A 13,800-nucleotide genomic window follows, 5' to 3' on the forward strand; every position below is an offset into this window, starting at 1 on the left:
CCCATAGACTGCTTTAGAGAATTTTCAGCCCATGAGGGAAAAAGGTGAAGGGCAGCTCTGGGATGATAAATGTTACATCCTAGGGCAATGTGATCTCTGCTGCTACCGGTCAGGTTACAGCACACCTGTTGCCTGGCTCCCTAACAGTAGCGTTTACTCTATTGAGATAAAACTATAGCTGGACTCCAACAACTTCTTAAGGCATTTATTTGGTGTAGAATGACACCTCTGCTTGTCCAAATAGACAGGTGCTAAATTTCATTGCCTCAATGCTATTTTTTCTAGACCTTTTTTTTTCCCAATGAACCTCTTTCTGGACAGTCACAAATTTTAAAAGAATGGGATGGTACCTTTTGAACTTGACATTCACTTACTTATTTACTCTAAAGTGCAGAGCATATGAAAGTAGGTGTTATTGGCTCCTGAATAATGAGGAAAACCTATGTGCTGGAAAACCAACTGTTATTTCAGTTTTATTACTTATGCCATTCATAATGTCCATGAGTGTGAGTGAGCCACAGCATTGATCAGTTCAGACTTCTATCAAGACAGTATTTAAATGCATTTGTCATGGTTTAAGCCCAGCCAGCAACCCAGAACCACACAGCTGCTTGCTCACTCTCACCCCTTCCTCCCCCCACTACTGGAGGGATGGGAAGGAGAATCGAAAGAATGTAACTCCCACGGGCTGAGATAAGAACGCTTTAGTAACTAAGGTATAACAAAAAACCACTGCTGCTACCACCAATAATAATAATTATAAGGAAAATAACAAGGGAAGAGAATACAACCGCTCACCACCCGCCAACCGATACCCAGCCCGACCGGAGCAGTGACCTTGCCCTTCCAGGTAACTGCCTCTAGTTTATATACTGGGCATGACGTGCTGTGGCATGGAATACCTCTTTGGCTAGCTTGGGTTGGGTGTCCTGTCTCTGCTTCCTCCCAGCTTCCCCTCCTCCCTGGCAGAGCATGAGACTCAGAAAGTCTTTGGTCAGAGCAAACATTATTGAGCAACAATTAAAAACATCGGTGTTATCAGCGCTGTTCCCAGGCTGAAAGTCAAACCCATAGCACTGCACCAACTACTAAGAAGGAGAAAAAGTGACTGCTACTGCTGAACCCAGGACATCAGTAGAGCAGTAAATATTAATCCTAATCTCAAGCATGTTTCAGAATGTATTTAATGCATATTTCTGAACTGTAATATTCACCTTTGTGTGGCCTGCCACTGGAAAATGTAAGAAAGAGCTTTGGAAAGCCTTAAAGTCTTTTTCTTCATGTGGCAATTGTCAAAAAGTATGAGTCTTAGATGCTACTACTCTTTTATATTTGCTATCCCACAGTAGCTACTAATCACTTTCCGTAACAAAATGCTGTTATAAAATCTGTTAAGATTTCCCCATGAATATTACATTTGCTATAAAAGCAACACTTCAAGCCATGGCATCTTCTGCAACTCAGATAACGATGCTTTCAGTTTCAGAAAATATCTTTTTTCAATCATACTCCATGAACAGAAACAGTTAATTCCTATGTTAGCCTCAATTTGGAACAGATATGGGCAGAGTGCAGATAAAATGCATCAAGTAGTGATGGCCGAGTATCTCCAGTTAATAAGACATGAGACCATGCAATGCATACTAAGGACATAATGTCCGTAGAGAATAACAGGATCCCATGAAGAATTGCATGTTGAAGAGCTGAAAATGTTGAAAACTTAAAAAAAAATATAAAAATAAATCACTAAGACAAAGAAAAGTATTTCTTCCTTGCTTCAGTTCAAACCTACTTTCTAAAATACTGAAACAAAACTAAACAAATCTGCTTCTTTCAGGGAAGTTATGGATATGCTTGCTGTAGGGAGAATTCTGCTTAATTCTGATTTTCATGCTTGGTGAATCTAAACCTGTCTTTCTATAAAACTTACACTTGCCAGTGTTTTTAAAGCTGGACAGAGTCCATACTGCCTCTTTCTCACAAGTTCCTATTACTTGTAAATTAACCATGCCAGTGCCAAGATAGAGACCTACCTTGTTTAGATATACAAAATCTTTATCTATTAGATCTTTTCTCTTCTGCATGCCATGTGTTCCACCTGGGAAGCTGTAGCTTCTTTTCCCATGTCTGCAGAGTGAAGGAAAACAATACACAAAAAAGCCCTGTCCCATGGAGGGTTGGCTGTTGTTTGTTCTGCTTAATAAATTTGAGCTGTTTTCAGCAACCACTCTATCAAACGGTTGACAAGTAACTCTCCTCGACAGAGCAATTATCCAGATGTAGCACAGTAGATTCTCTCTAGGCATCTTCAGGCTTGTTTCCAATCTAATAATTTGACATTAATACATCCTAGTCTGTCATTTAGTGGAATACTGCACTGAACTAGCTACTGACCTAATGAAACAAACTGTTAAGTTGCCTGCACCTATGACGTGCTTCATAAAAGCTTTGTGGGACCATGGAGAGCACATAAGAAATCAGAAATCAGTAAATATTATTGTAAAACTCATAAAATATTGCTGAATGCGTTAAATAGTTCTTAATATCACAAAAAATGCTGTCAAGCCAAAAAAAATTCAATAAAAGATTACTGACATTTGTACAGATGTAAAACCAAGTCTTTAATAGCTGCGATGACAAACAACTGTGGTTCAAAGTCTAGGAGAGAGAGTCTTTGAATAAGATGAATAAATGTTTGAACAGCTTTGCTATATAGAATACTCATGTATTCATTTACTCATTTCTTCAATTCAGTTTTATTCAGCTTTCAGATTTGCTAACTACATCTGTGAAAGTGAAAAATAAAATTTGTATGAATAACTCATAGAAATTGTATTGCTGATAATATTATTATAAGCAATTCCTTGTAAAAGTGACATATGAGAGAAAATCTAGCTTATTTGTCTTGAGATAAAGTGGTTGAACTGTCAGAGTCCGTAGTCTCACTCGTCCTTTTCCTAAATAACAGCCCTTTCTTCCTGGAGGTGTTGACAAACATAGCATATATAAAATATTAAGCTCTGTAGAAGTAATTATATATATGCATAATATACCTATTTATAGCAACTTACAGTGAAGACACAATTTGATTTCTGGAAAGAACTTGTGTAGTACAAATCCTTGAAATAATTCTGAGTGAAATAGAGATTTCTAATAAGCAAAACATTTCTGTGTACAAGAAAAAAATATAGACATTAATGTCTTTAACAGTAAAAATTTTGCCCAGATGATATAAAGCCCCTAATTTATTTGGAAAATTGCGTATGTTTTACTTCTGAAATATATTTTTAGAATAATTGTTATCTAGTCTTGGAGCTGGGAGCAGAAAAATGCATATTTCTATTAGAATCAGTGAATGGGCAGGTTCTGTGTTTCGCAGAAGAAATGGAGGAAAACCCTCTTTTCGTGACTTTTAAATGTGAGAAGAAAGATTGCTACAAGAGACCAGATAACTTTTTCTTAAATAAACCACAAAGAATTCTGGAGACAGCAAGGTTCCTTGAACTGCTCCATTAACTTCCTGCTTTTGGTTAATCAGTATCTTAGTGCTGGTTCTTTCAAGTTATCCTCTATTACTGAAACATTTTTAATATGGGCATGCAGGAATACACAGTTTTTATTAAGGAAGTAGCAAAACATAGCTTTTTTTTCTTTTTTCCCATTTTTTTTTTGTTGCATATTTTTGCTTTCTAGTTCTATTGCCTTTCCTTTTAGGGAGGTTGCCTCTATTGAACTGCTTCAGACCTGAGTGGGATTTAAGGTTCCAGGTGTTATTTTGCATATTTCTTTGCCAGTGTATATGGTATTCTTGTCCCTTTAGAAATGATCCCTGAAACCACTAAAGCTTTTGTACAGATGGAGCTTTATTAAAAGAGAAAAAACAAACAAAGAAACAAAAGTCTTGGCTTTCTAATACAGTTCCTGTCTTTTGTCAGGGTTGTATGCAGCCAGACTGAATCTTGTAGTCCCTTTCATACCTCATCAGGTGGCACATACAGTCCCTGCTTCAATGAAATATCTCTTTCATTTGTTTCAATGTAAAAATTACCATTTCATTACCATTGGATTTTGTGGTTTTTTGATAGGGATGCACTGAAAGTAGTGTACATAGTGATGAACCACAAAATAAATCAGCTAGTCATCTAATTCCCTTCCTAAGGGATGGGATGCTACCAAGCCCTTAAAATCACTTAATTACACAGTTATATATGCTGTGATACATGTTGTAACTTGCAGTATTGGAAGCAAAAAAAATACAATAAAGCAAAAATTTCACCTCTACTGACCCTTGTGTAATTGTACAGTGCAGTTTTTCCTACCTTGATTAATAGCTGTGACAGCAACCATTTGACCAGAAAGTTAAAACTAGTGATAAAAGTGCAATTTCTAAATTTAACACGTGTTCTCAAAAAATGGCACTTAAAACTTTATAGCACAGAGCTGCGTAGTTTCCGTTGAAAAAGTATTAATTATATTCAGAATACAGAATACAAAATGCATAATCAAACTTGTTTTGATTCTATAAGACTTGGGAAATGCTGATGAACACAGCAGGTGAATAAATATGACTCTCTTCTATGTTGGTAGAAAAAGAATATGTGTAAAAGAATGCAAACATTATTTAACCTTTGGATTTCAGACTGAGTGTTTAGAGTTGAATGCAGTGACAGAGGCTAGATTTCTGTGCATGATGTGGTGAAGTTCACTGACTCAGAAAACCTGCAGTGGTCATAGATCTTCACTGAATCATAAGCAATGGAATTTTTTATTTTTATCTAGAAGGACCCAGAAATGTATATGTATAGAGAAGGAGATGGTAGGTACTAGACATGCTCTGTGTCTTTTTCTGAAGCTGTAAACCACAATTCCAACCAGAGTGAGGAAGCTTTCAAAACAAAAGCCTAGAGAAACTGGTCCACATAGAGCTCCAAGACAAAAATGTTAGTTAGATACAGGAGATGACTCAACAGTTGTAGAGTTGATGGAACGACTGAGTGCCCAGTATGATGTTGTAAGCTTGTTTTTAGGTACTCACCAGCTTTGAAGTAAGTTTCCCAAATCAATCTCGCCTTTCAGCAAGGACTGCTGACAGTTGAAAGATCCTATAATTTGAGAATGGAAATATTAAGGATTAGTGGCCTACTTGTCTTTGGAAACACTGTCAGTGGAAAGGGGAGGGAATTGGGTAAGTTCTTTTATACTGAAGTTAAAGTTTATAGAGCTGTGGTGGAGTGAATGTTACAGTTACTGAACAAACAAGTCTATAGAACTTCTGCTAGTTCTATGTGGCCTTCCACTTGGACTTGGACTGCCACCGTCTGTCTTTTCTTCTTCCCCTGCTTTCTCAGTGTGTTCACTCTAAATATACTGCAGTTACCTGTGCTCAATTGATCTAAAGCAAGTTACTGTCTCCTGCTTTTGCAGAGGTTTCAATTCAATCCAGAGCACAGTAGCTAGAGCAAAGCTAACAGGCAGCTTACCTCCTGCTGCCAAGCTACAATGCTTTAACAACAGATAAACAATATTACAGTACACTAAACAAGCAAATGTTTATATAATTCACTTGATCATTATGACATTAGCAAAAGAAAAAATATTAAGGTAAACAGAGGTACGAAAAATGTGACTGACTGAACCCTAAGGCTAGAATGTGACTCCCTGAATAAACCCCCTGAATGGAAGAAGGCTCAGAGGAGATGAGTGAGGAGGATGTGCCCATGAAACTCAGGGAATAGTGCAGGGTACAACTGGACCACAGCTGTTGCAGTGATACAGATATTCTGAGATACAGAAGATGTCTGTATCTCAACATACGAGACCAGAGGGTGGCCTTTGTTTTAGATAAAGTTATCGACAGTTCAGTGGATCAACTGGTGGTGTAACTGTTTCTCCACATGATGTGGATGGAGCTTTGGATTAGATGGGTCCTTGACTGGGTATAATTAAGGGAAGATGTGTAAGCAGGAAACTGGAAAAATGTTTTCTGCAAGACCAAGGAAGCCCAATCTGCTGGAAAATAAAAAAAAGTTGATAGCTACACAGAGGTGCTAAATCCATTGATATCACCTGCATAAGGCTATTAATGATGTTCAGCACACTCAGTTATCAATAATTAAGCATTTTTCACAAACAGTTCCTCCACTGCTGACCTTTAAGTTCCCGTTTACAGGGATACATACAAAGAGATGAGTCTTGGCACTGAAAAGCCTGCCTTTGTTTCTGAAATTCAGGAGCTCACTTAGGTTATGGATTAGGGTTTGCATTCAGATGGCTAACTCTGACCTGTGGCACCACTTACAAGGTAGCAACATGAGGAGTTTCAAGATGCTGCAGATTACAAAAAGAGAGTGATATTTGTGCAGATGGCAGACCTTGACCTATGGCATCACTAACAAGACAGTGACATGAAAATGTCAGAATACTGTAGACAACAGAATGAGGGGGGGGGAGTGAGGTGAGATTTAGCTTAACAGAATTAACAAGCAACACAGATATTAACTGGGTATCCAATAGTAAATACCAGATCATGCTAGCAATTAATCAAACGGGGGCCACTGGGAAAGAGGGAAAGAGGCGTGCTCTGTATTTGGGAAGGGATGGAAGCAACATGGGAAATTATTTGAGATGCAGGAGGAAAGGCATTATAGAGTTAAGTAAACCTTTTGATTAGGGTGGTTTAGGAGTCTCTGTTGAGCAGCTCTTTCTGACAAATGTAGCTTACAGCAGAACAGTAAATCTGTCTTTTTGTTCCAACCATAATTGTGAATAACTCACAAGGCTAGGGGTGCCTAGGTTGCTTTCCCTACTGCTGGCAAGGGAACACCTAGAGGAGGCTTCTTGCCATCCTAACATTTACTGATTTTATAATACCTTGTAATTCTTCCCACCTTCAACTTAGACCTTTATGTTCCCCAGGCAATCATGTGCCCATGTGTCTAATGTACTAAGAATCTTATAATCTGTCCCCTTACTAATGTTTTCTTTCTCTTTCCTGATGGTACCAATAATTTTTTATCTCAGATTAATTAATATGATCAAAGTGAGCTCTGAGCAGTTATTCTTAATCTATATTTAGCATTATGTGTCCCTGGTTTAATTTCAGACTTAGTGAAAGGTCTGTCCATTGAAAAGCAGCCTTATTTTTTTGTTTGTTTGTTTGTTTTTATGAGATTGCCTCTTTCCATATGACCTGAGACAAAGATGTAATCTTTGACTGCATCCTTAGTCAGCCCCAGCTATGTGAACTTTTCTTCCTTCTAAGGTACTTTATTAAAACAACGTAACAGGCTTCCTGTTCTTTAAAGGGAGTTCTATTCAGAATCACTTTTTTTCTCCTTTCAAGTTTGCCTACAATTGCAGACAGTATAGCCCAGAACAGGATTTACACAGATGAGAAATAAGGAATAAGGGTGTTAAATTTTGCTATTGATTGAACACACATTTATAGCTTATAAGGTAGCACTTAAGTGACACGTAAGAGGGCTCAGTGTGGGAGACCACAGACATATCGGGCCAGGCTTGTCTAGAAGTGGTGCCAGGGGAAAACTTGGGTAATTATCAGTTCTGGATTGCAAGATACTTTGTAACTACTTTGAACATATATAGCCTTGTTCTCCTATAGCAATTGTAAGGGTTACAATTCAGTTACTTATTTTGCACAGCGTAAAGAAATGTAGTTTAAAAAGTGGAAAGCGGGGGATTTCTGATAGAGGGTCTCTCACAGGAGGCAGTTATGTAGGGAAGCAAGCAACTGCTTTAATGCCAGGAGAATAAAACTTCCAGAAAGACTTGAAGTTGCTGATAGATGAAAATATAAAGGTAACAGATTTATGAAACAGTTCCAAAATGCAGTGTTTCTTTCTACATGACACTGCTGCTTGTCTTGACGCTTGTTTCTCAAAGATCAGTTTAAATGCAACGTTTTAGAATTAGCAATTTTTTGTCATACATAGTGCTGTGAAACAGGCTCTGGATATCCAAATCCTGAAAAGGTTCAGCTAAGTTTGATGTTTAATGTGAAGTACTTAAATTTTCAAAATATTTGTTCTGTTGTGGAAGAAATAGTTTTTGCTTGGTTCTGTTAGTGCTGATGTGCAGTCTATGTAATAGGAAGCTGTACTTCTCATTGAAAAAATTAATTTGTGTTAGTGACCGTGGAAAGAAAGACCACTTTGTATTCACCTTCAGATGCATTAAAGCTGGGCTTTGCGTGGAAGGTTTCACCTGCATTTGCTGCATGAAAAGATACTCATATTCAGCTTCTACAAGTGCCCATCAAGTAGAGTGTTAAGAGGAGTCATAGATGAAGTGCTCATATCAGGAGTTTAAGAGCAGGGCTTCACCTAAAAACTTCCCAGTATTGATAGCTAACAATCGAATGTATTTCTTGCCCTGAGAAGTCTGAACTTTTCCATCAATCAGTCTGAATATGCAGTAGGTCAAAAACTGAGGGAACACTATTGAATAAAATTCAAAACAACCTTAAATCAGACTGTAAGACTATGTGGGTTACTTGGGGGTTATTTTTTTTTTTTTTTGAGGTCTTTTTTTGGTTGTGGTTTTTTGTTTGTTAGTTTGTTTTTGTTTGTTTGTTTTTTGTTTGTTTTTTGTTTTTGTTTTTGTTTTGTTTTTTGGTAATGCTCATGGAAGGCTATATTAGAAAACTTGGTACTGAAGTTCTATAGGAGATATTATGAACATTCTTGAGCCTCACTTTTTAAAGAACTGCTAGAAGAAATCTATATATTGGATTTAAAAAAAACCCCAAACAACAAAAAGAATTAAAAAGCAAGCCATAATGATTTTTAGGGATGCTTGTCTTCACAAGTATCTCTGAATCTACAGTTTCTTTGTATAATTCTGGTTATATATACTATGGACAGCTTACTGAACATTTCTAAGCATTACAAATCTACAACAAAAAGCTGTTCAGACAGAAGCAGAACACATTTAGTAGGGAAAGGAGCACTAATGCAGTTCTTTTTACATTCACTTTACCTAGTGAAAGACTATTAAATGACTTTAATATAAATAAAAAATCTCAACCCTTCAAAAACTGGTTAGTCCACAAAAACATTAATGATAATAAACTTAATAATAAAACCCCAATAATTTCAGTTGAACTAATGTAGGACCATCCAAGTCAAGTCTTGAGTAAAATCTGTTGAATACAAGTCTTGAAAAATCACTTACTTCACAGACATATTAAGTGCAGCCTAGCTGATGTAGTTTGCCTGTAGACATTGGGCTGCATGAAATAACCCTGCTGGAGTGACAGCATATATCTGAAGTAATTTGCATATACAAAAGGAGTGCAAACAGTTATTATTTACAGAGAAGACATTAGGAAATGAAAGTATTCTGCCACAGTAATTTCCTCCATCCAAGCCAGCAGAGTATATGTAACTGTTCATGTTGAGAGTTAAATAAAATTGCATGGTAAATGACTTTTTTTGCATCTGTTGTTCTTGCAAATAGCAAACAGAAGTGCCTGCTCTTCCCTGATCACCATCTAATGTGCAATATTTCCTCCTTCCTCTGGTTTATATTTTCCTTGACAGACAGGAATGCTTACCTGCTACTTAACAAAATAGTTCATTAACCCATGTTAGCACAAAGCAGGAGAGCATCCTCTTTGGTTTTCTTATGGGTCCTGACTCCTGTCAAGATAAGTAGGGAAGAGGCTGGAAGCTTAATCAGGGTATGAATCCTAGTGTCCACAGATATTCTTATTGGTCTGTGACAATGAACATCAGAAGACTCATTTTCATCACGGCACAAAATTAGCCATATAATGTCTATTGTTCTCTAATTTCTCCCTTATCATCCTAGAAATGTAAACCCAGGTGTCTCATTCCTATGTAAGCAGATGTGGAAGCTCATAAATTGAATTGCAACCTGAAGGAATGTGTTGATCTCAGATATTTTGGTTGCCAGGGAAACTACATTCTCAGTCTGTGTATGTTTACAATATCCTCTTTTCCAAAGCTGTCTAAATTTCATGTTGTGGTACTCAGGAACAGACTAAGATAGAGGAATAGTAATATATGTCTACTAAATGTTATCACTGATTTCTTAAATAATATTTACAAAAATAGGTCATGCATTCTGTCTCAGAGTATGTATTATTTTAATAGATACGTGGTAAACCTGAGAAGTATTTAATATACATTTTGATCCTTTTGGCTACTTTCTTGTGCTTCACTCAATTCAATTCAGTCTCAATTAGAGCACACTTAGGTATGCCATAAATGTCTAAAGTGGTACTTCTCAACAATAAGTTTTTTCAGGAGAATTTTTTTTTTCCTCCTCCAAAGACTGTATTTTTCCAAATTACTTTGTGGCATAAAAGCAGAAATAGGTATATTGAATCATGCTTCATCAATGGGGACACTGTATGTCCCCACATATGTTTTTTATGTGTCAGAATTTGAGAATTACTTTATAATAGTCCAAAATCTTAAAAGGTGGCATTCCTATGTTTACCACACCTACTCCGACTATTAGTTAGAGCTTTCTTTAACGTACTAGTATCCTATTTTTCCTTTGAGGACCATGAAGTCAGATTTCATTCAGTAAGAAAATCGAGTTTGCAAAGGTATCAGACTTTCTGGTTTTTAATTATCCAATGAAATAATTTTCAAAAGTCATATCTCTAAAATATACATGGATAGTGACAGAGTATAAAGTTTGTACTGGTTCTCCATGGAGACAACTTGTGTGACCGACTGCCTGACTTCTTCACCGTTTGTGAGTCAATGCAGTTCTCCAGATTCAGTACAGCAAAAGAGTCTGTCTTGTGCTGGTACAGAGTGTGCACACAGACTATTTCTAACTAATTTTCTCCACAGCAGCAGCAGCAGCAGCCTCACCTGAGTTATTTTCTTTCAGCAGTGAAATACAGGAATATTTGGGTTTATTTTCTTCTTTTCTGAAAGACTACACTGTATTTTTTTTCTTTTTTAATTTAAAAAATAATAATAATTTCATATTGTATCCGTAAAAGCAGCTTGTAGGAGCTATCCGGAAGTTGTTCTGTTATGCAGAGACTTAAAATAGTCAGTAAAAACCCAGAGAGTGTAGGAAACATGACAGATTTCTTGTCTCTGAATTATTTTTCAACAAATTATATTATCTCTAACAAAATAAATGAAGTAAATATCTCAAATAGAAGAATATTATTCTTAATATTCCCACTGTAACAGCAGTTCATTTACTTAAAATATGGATCAGAACTTAAGCTGGTTTAAATACTGTGTTTTCAAACCAGCAGGTTTCAGCAGGAAGGAAAATAGCCAAAAGGTGAATTAGTGACAAGAACGAAGTTTTGAAACACTTTATTTTGTGTAATATTCATGTAGCTTAGCAAAGAAACTATTACTGAAGTGAAGAGAATTGCTGTGGGCATTGCAAAAATGTACTGTGTATTCCATGTTTGTAAAATGAATATGAAAAAATTATGTCATATATATTAGAAGACTGAAAACTGTAGAATATTAAGGGTCTGAACTCTGACTGGAGTTCAAATCGTGCTAGCTTCTGGCATAAAATTCTGAGGATATTGGAAAGACCATAATCAATCAGTGACAAAATAGATTAAATTACTGATAGCTGATGATGCCCTGGTTCTGACATTGGTAGAGTAAATCCAAATGTTACAATAAAACATTTTAGACTGAGATTTATAAATATAAAATCAAAGCAAAATTCAGCAGTTCAGAGTCAGGATTAAGAGGTAGTAAGTGGAGATATGAGGTGTTTCCTTGATTTGAAGGGAAAAGGAAAAAGCAAGATTTAATTATTCTTCAAGAGCTCCCTGAGGTGGTCAGTATTTGTATTACATAAACAAGTATAATTGACAGACCTCTGTTAGCTGTGGAAGAGGAAGACCTTGAGAAAATCAGTAGACACTTGTACATGAGGAAATGAGTGAATTATAAACCTACCAGGTGATCTGCCATTTTCTCATTTTAATTTGGAAACCAGCACCCAGTAAACTGATTTATTAGGGAAAAACAAAAGCATACTTAGATGAATAATTCTTATGAGATTAATGGCTAGATAATAATAAAGCTGAAAATGTCCTGTTCTTTCTGCCAGGACATATAAAAAATCAGTTTAAAGATTTCTTTGATGTAGTGATCTCAGAATGCAAACTGTATGTCCATGTCAGTGACCCTGGAGCACTATTATGCAAACACATTTTACTAAAATGTTATGCTAAAATCTTCAAGACATTGGGAAATCTGCAGGAGTATATGGAAGAATTCTGTAGATACAAGTGTGAGAAGTATTTAGAAAATGCAACTAAACCTTGTACATTCGTTGCTTACACGTATTTGAAGCTTTGGATTATATGAATGTTGACTTGTATTTGAACAGAGAAAGAGGCTAACATAGGAGCTGAGAACAGCAGCTGTGATGTTGTGCAGAAGCTGATGATAAATAGAACTCCTATCTGTGCCATTAGGCTGGTTCTGTGGTGGCTACAAAGAACCCTCTGGTCTAAGCAGAGCCCAGATGAATGAAACATACAATATGTTTTAGCTCATATTTTAAGGGAACTAAGGAGATGATTTGAGAGTTGATATCAAAACTATCAAACTGCTCTTGTGGACTGCAGTGATGAAGGGACATGGTATTTGTATTTCTGTCATTTACGTGGACGGTGGGAAAGAAAATCTTCATGTACCAAAAGGTTGATACTGAACTTTGACTGCTGAGTAGTTGAGCCCATGTTACTTGCTACATTTGTGCACTGTGCTGCAGCTTGTGTAAAATAAAGAGGCTTAATTCTCTAAAATTCAATTTGACTAATCCCTTGACAATCTGGCCTATTTGAAGTGAAAGAAGTAAATTTCAATTTTACATTCATATATCCATTTTTGGAAAACTTGTTTTCAAAGCTTCTCGGTAGTTTCTACAATATCCCTCAAAGTCAAAAGGTGCAGTGCATGAATAAATTTGCTATCCTTTGTTGAAAGTAATGTCTTTTTAAACTACAATCTTGCATTGCTTTCTCTCTTGCCCTCTTCCCCATTTTCAAAGTGGTCACAATACAATTATCTGATGTAAGTAAAACCCTTTACTAAGGGAACATTTCTTTCAAATTTCATCCTGTAAAGAACACATTATTAACAACTTAATGTCTGGACAAGCTTTATGAGATTTGTAGGCATATACTTGCCATTATGTTTTCAATCACCATGTAAGTTTCGTTTGGGCTGCCTCATTTATCTCATGTAATGGACTAGAAGAGTGAGAGCCTGCAATAAGAAAGAGGGGGAAATGCCTTCTGGGAGTATTGATTGAATAAAAAAATTGTTTTTCTGAGCACTTAAAATTTATAAACACTTGAGTGCATCTAATTCCCTGCCAAAATACACACTTTCTATTCATAGAAGAATTACATAAACGAGCTGTCAGTTTGTCTTAGCATCTTCTCTTCTGCTTTAGTGAAATACACGCTTCCCTTATATGCAGTCTGCTATTTGCAGTATAGATATCAGTGACTATACCATGCTTACTAGTGAATCTCTTCTTTGGTTTCTCCTTTAGTGTCTTTGACTGTCTTTGAAGTGGCTAAGGGAGGTGTTGTTGTCATTGTTTAGGATTTTTTTCTTAATTAAATAATCATTATTTTAAGTGGACTACCTCATTGAAGAAAAATAATTACTGTCAACTGGTCTATGCCATTCATGAGTTACTCCAGATTTTTAAAATAGGCCTATTCAGACAAAATTTTGATATGGCTTTCATCATTTGGCAAACAAGTCTTATGTATTTCAAATTAGTCATGTT

The sequence above is a fragment of the Psittacula echo genome (assembly GCF_963264785.1).
Source record: "Psittacula echo genome assembly, chromosome: 2".
In the NCBI taxonomy this organism is placed as follows: domain Eukaryota; kingdom Metazoa; phylum Chordata; class Aves; order Psittaciformes; family Psittacidae; genus Psittacula; species Psittacula echo.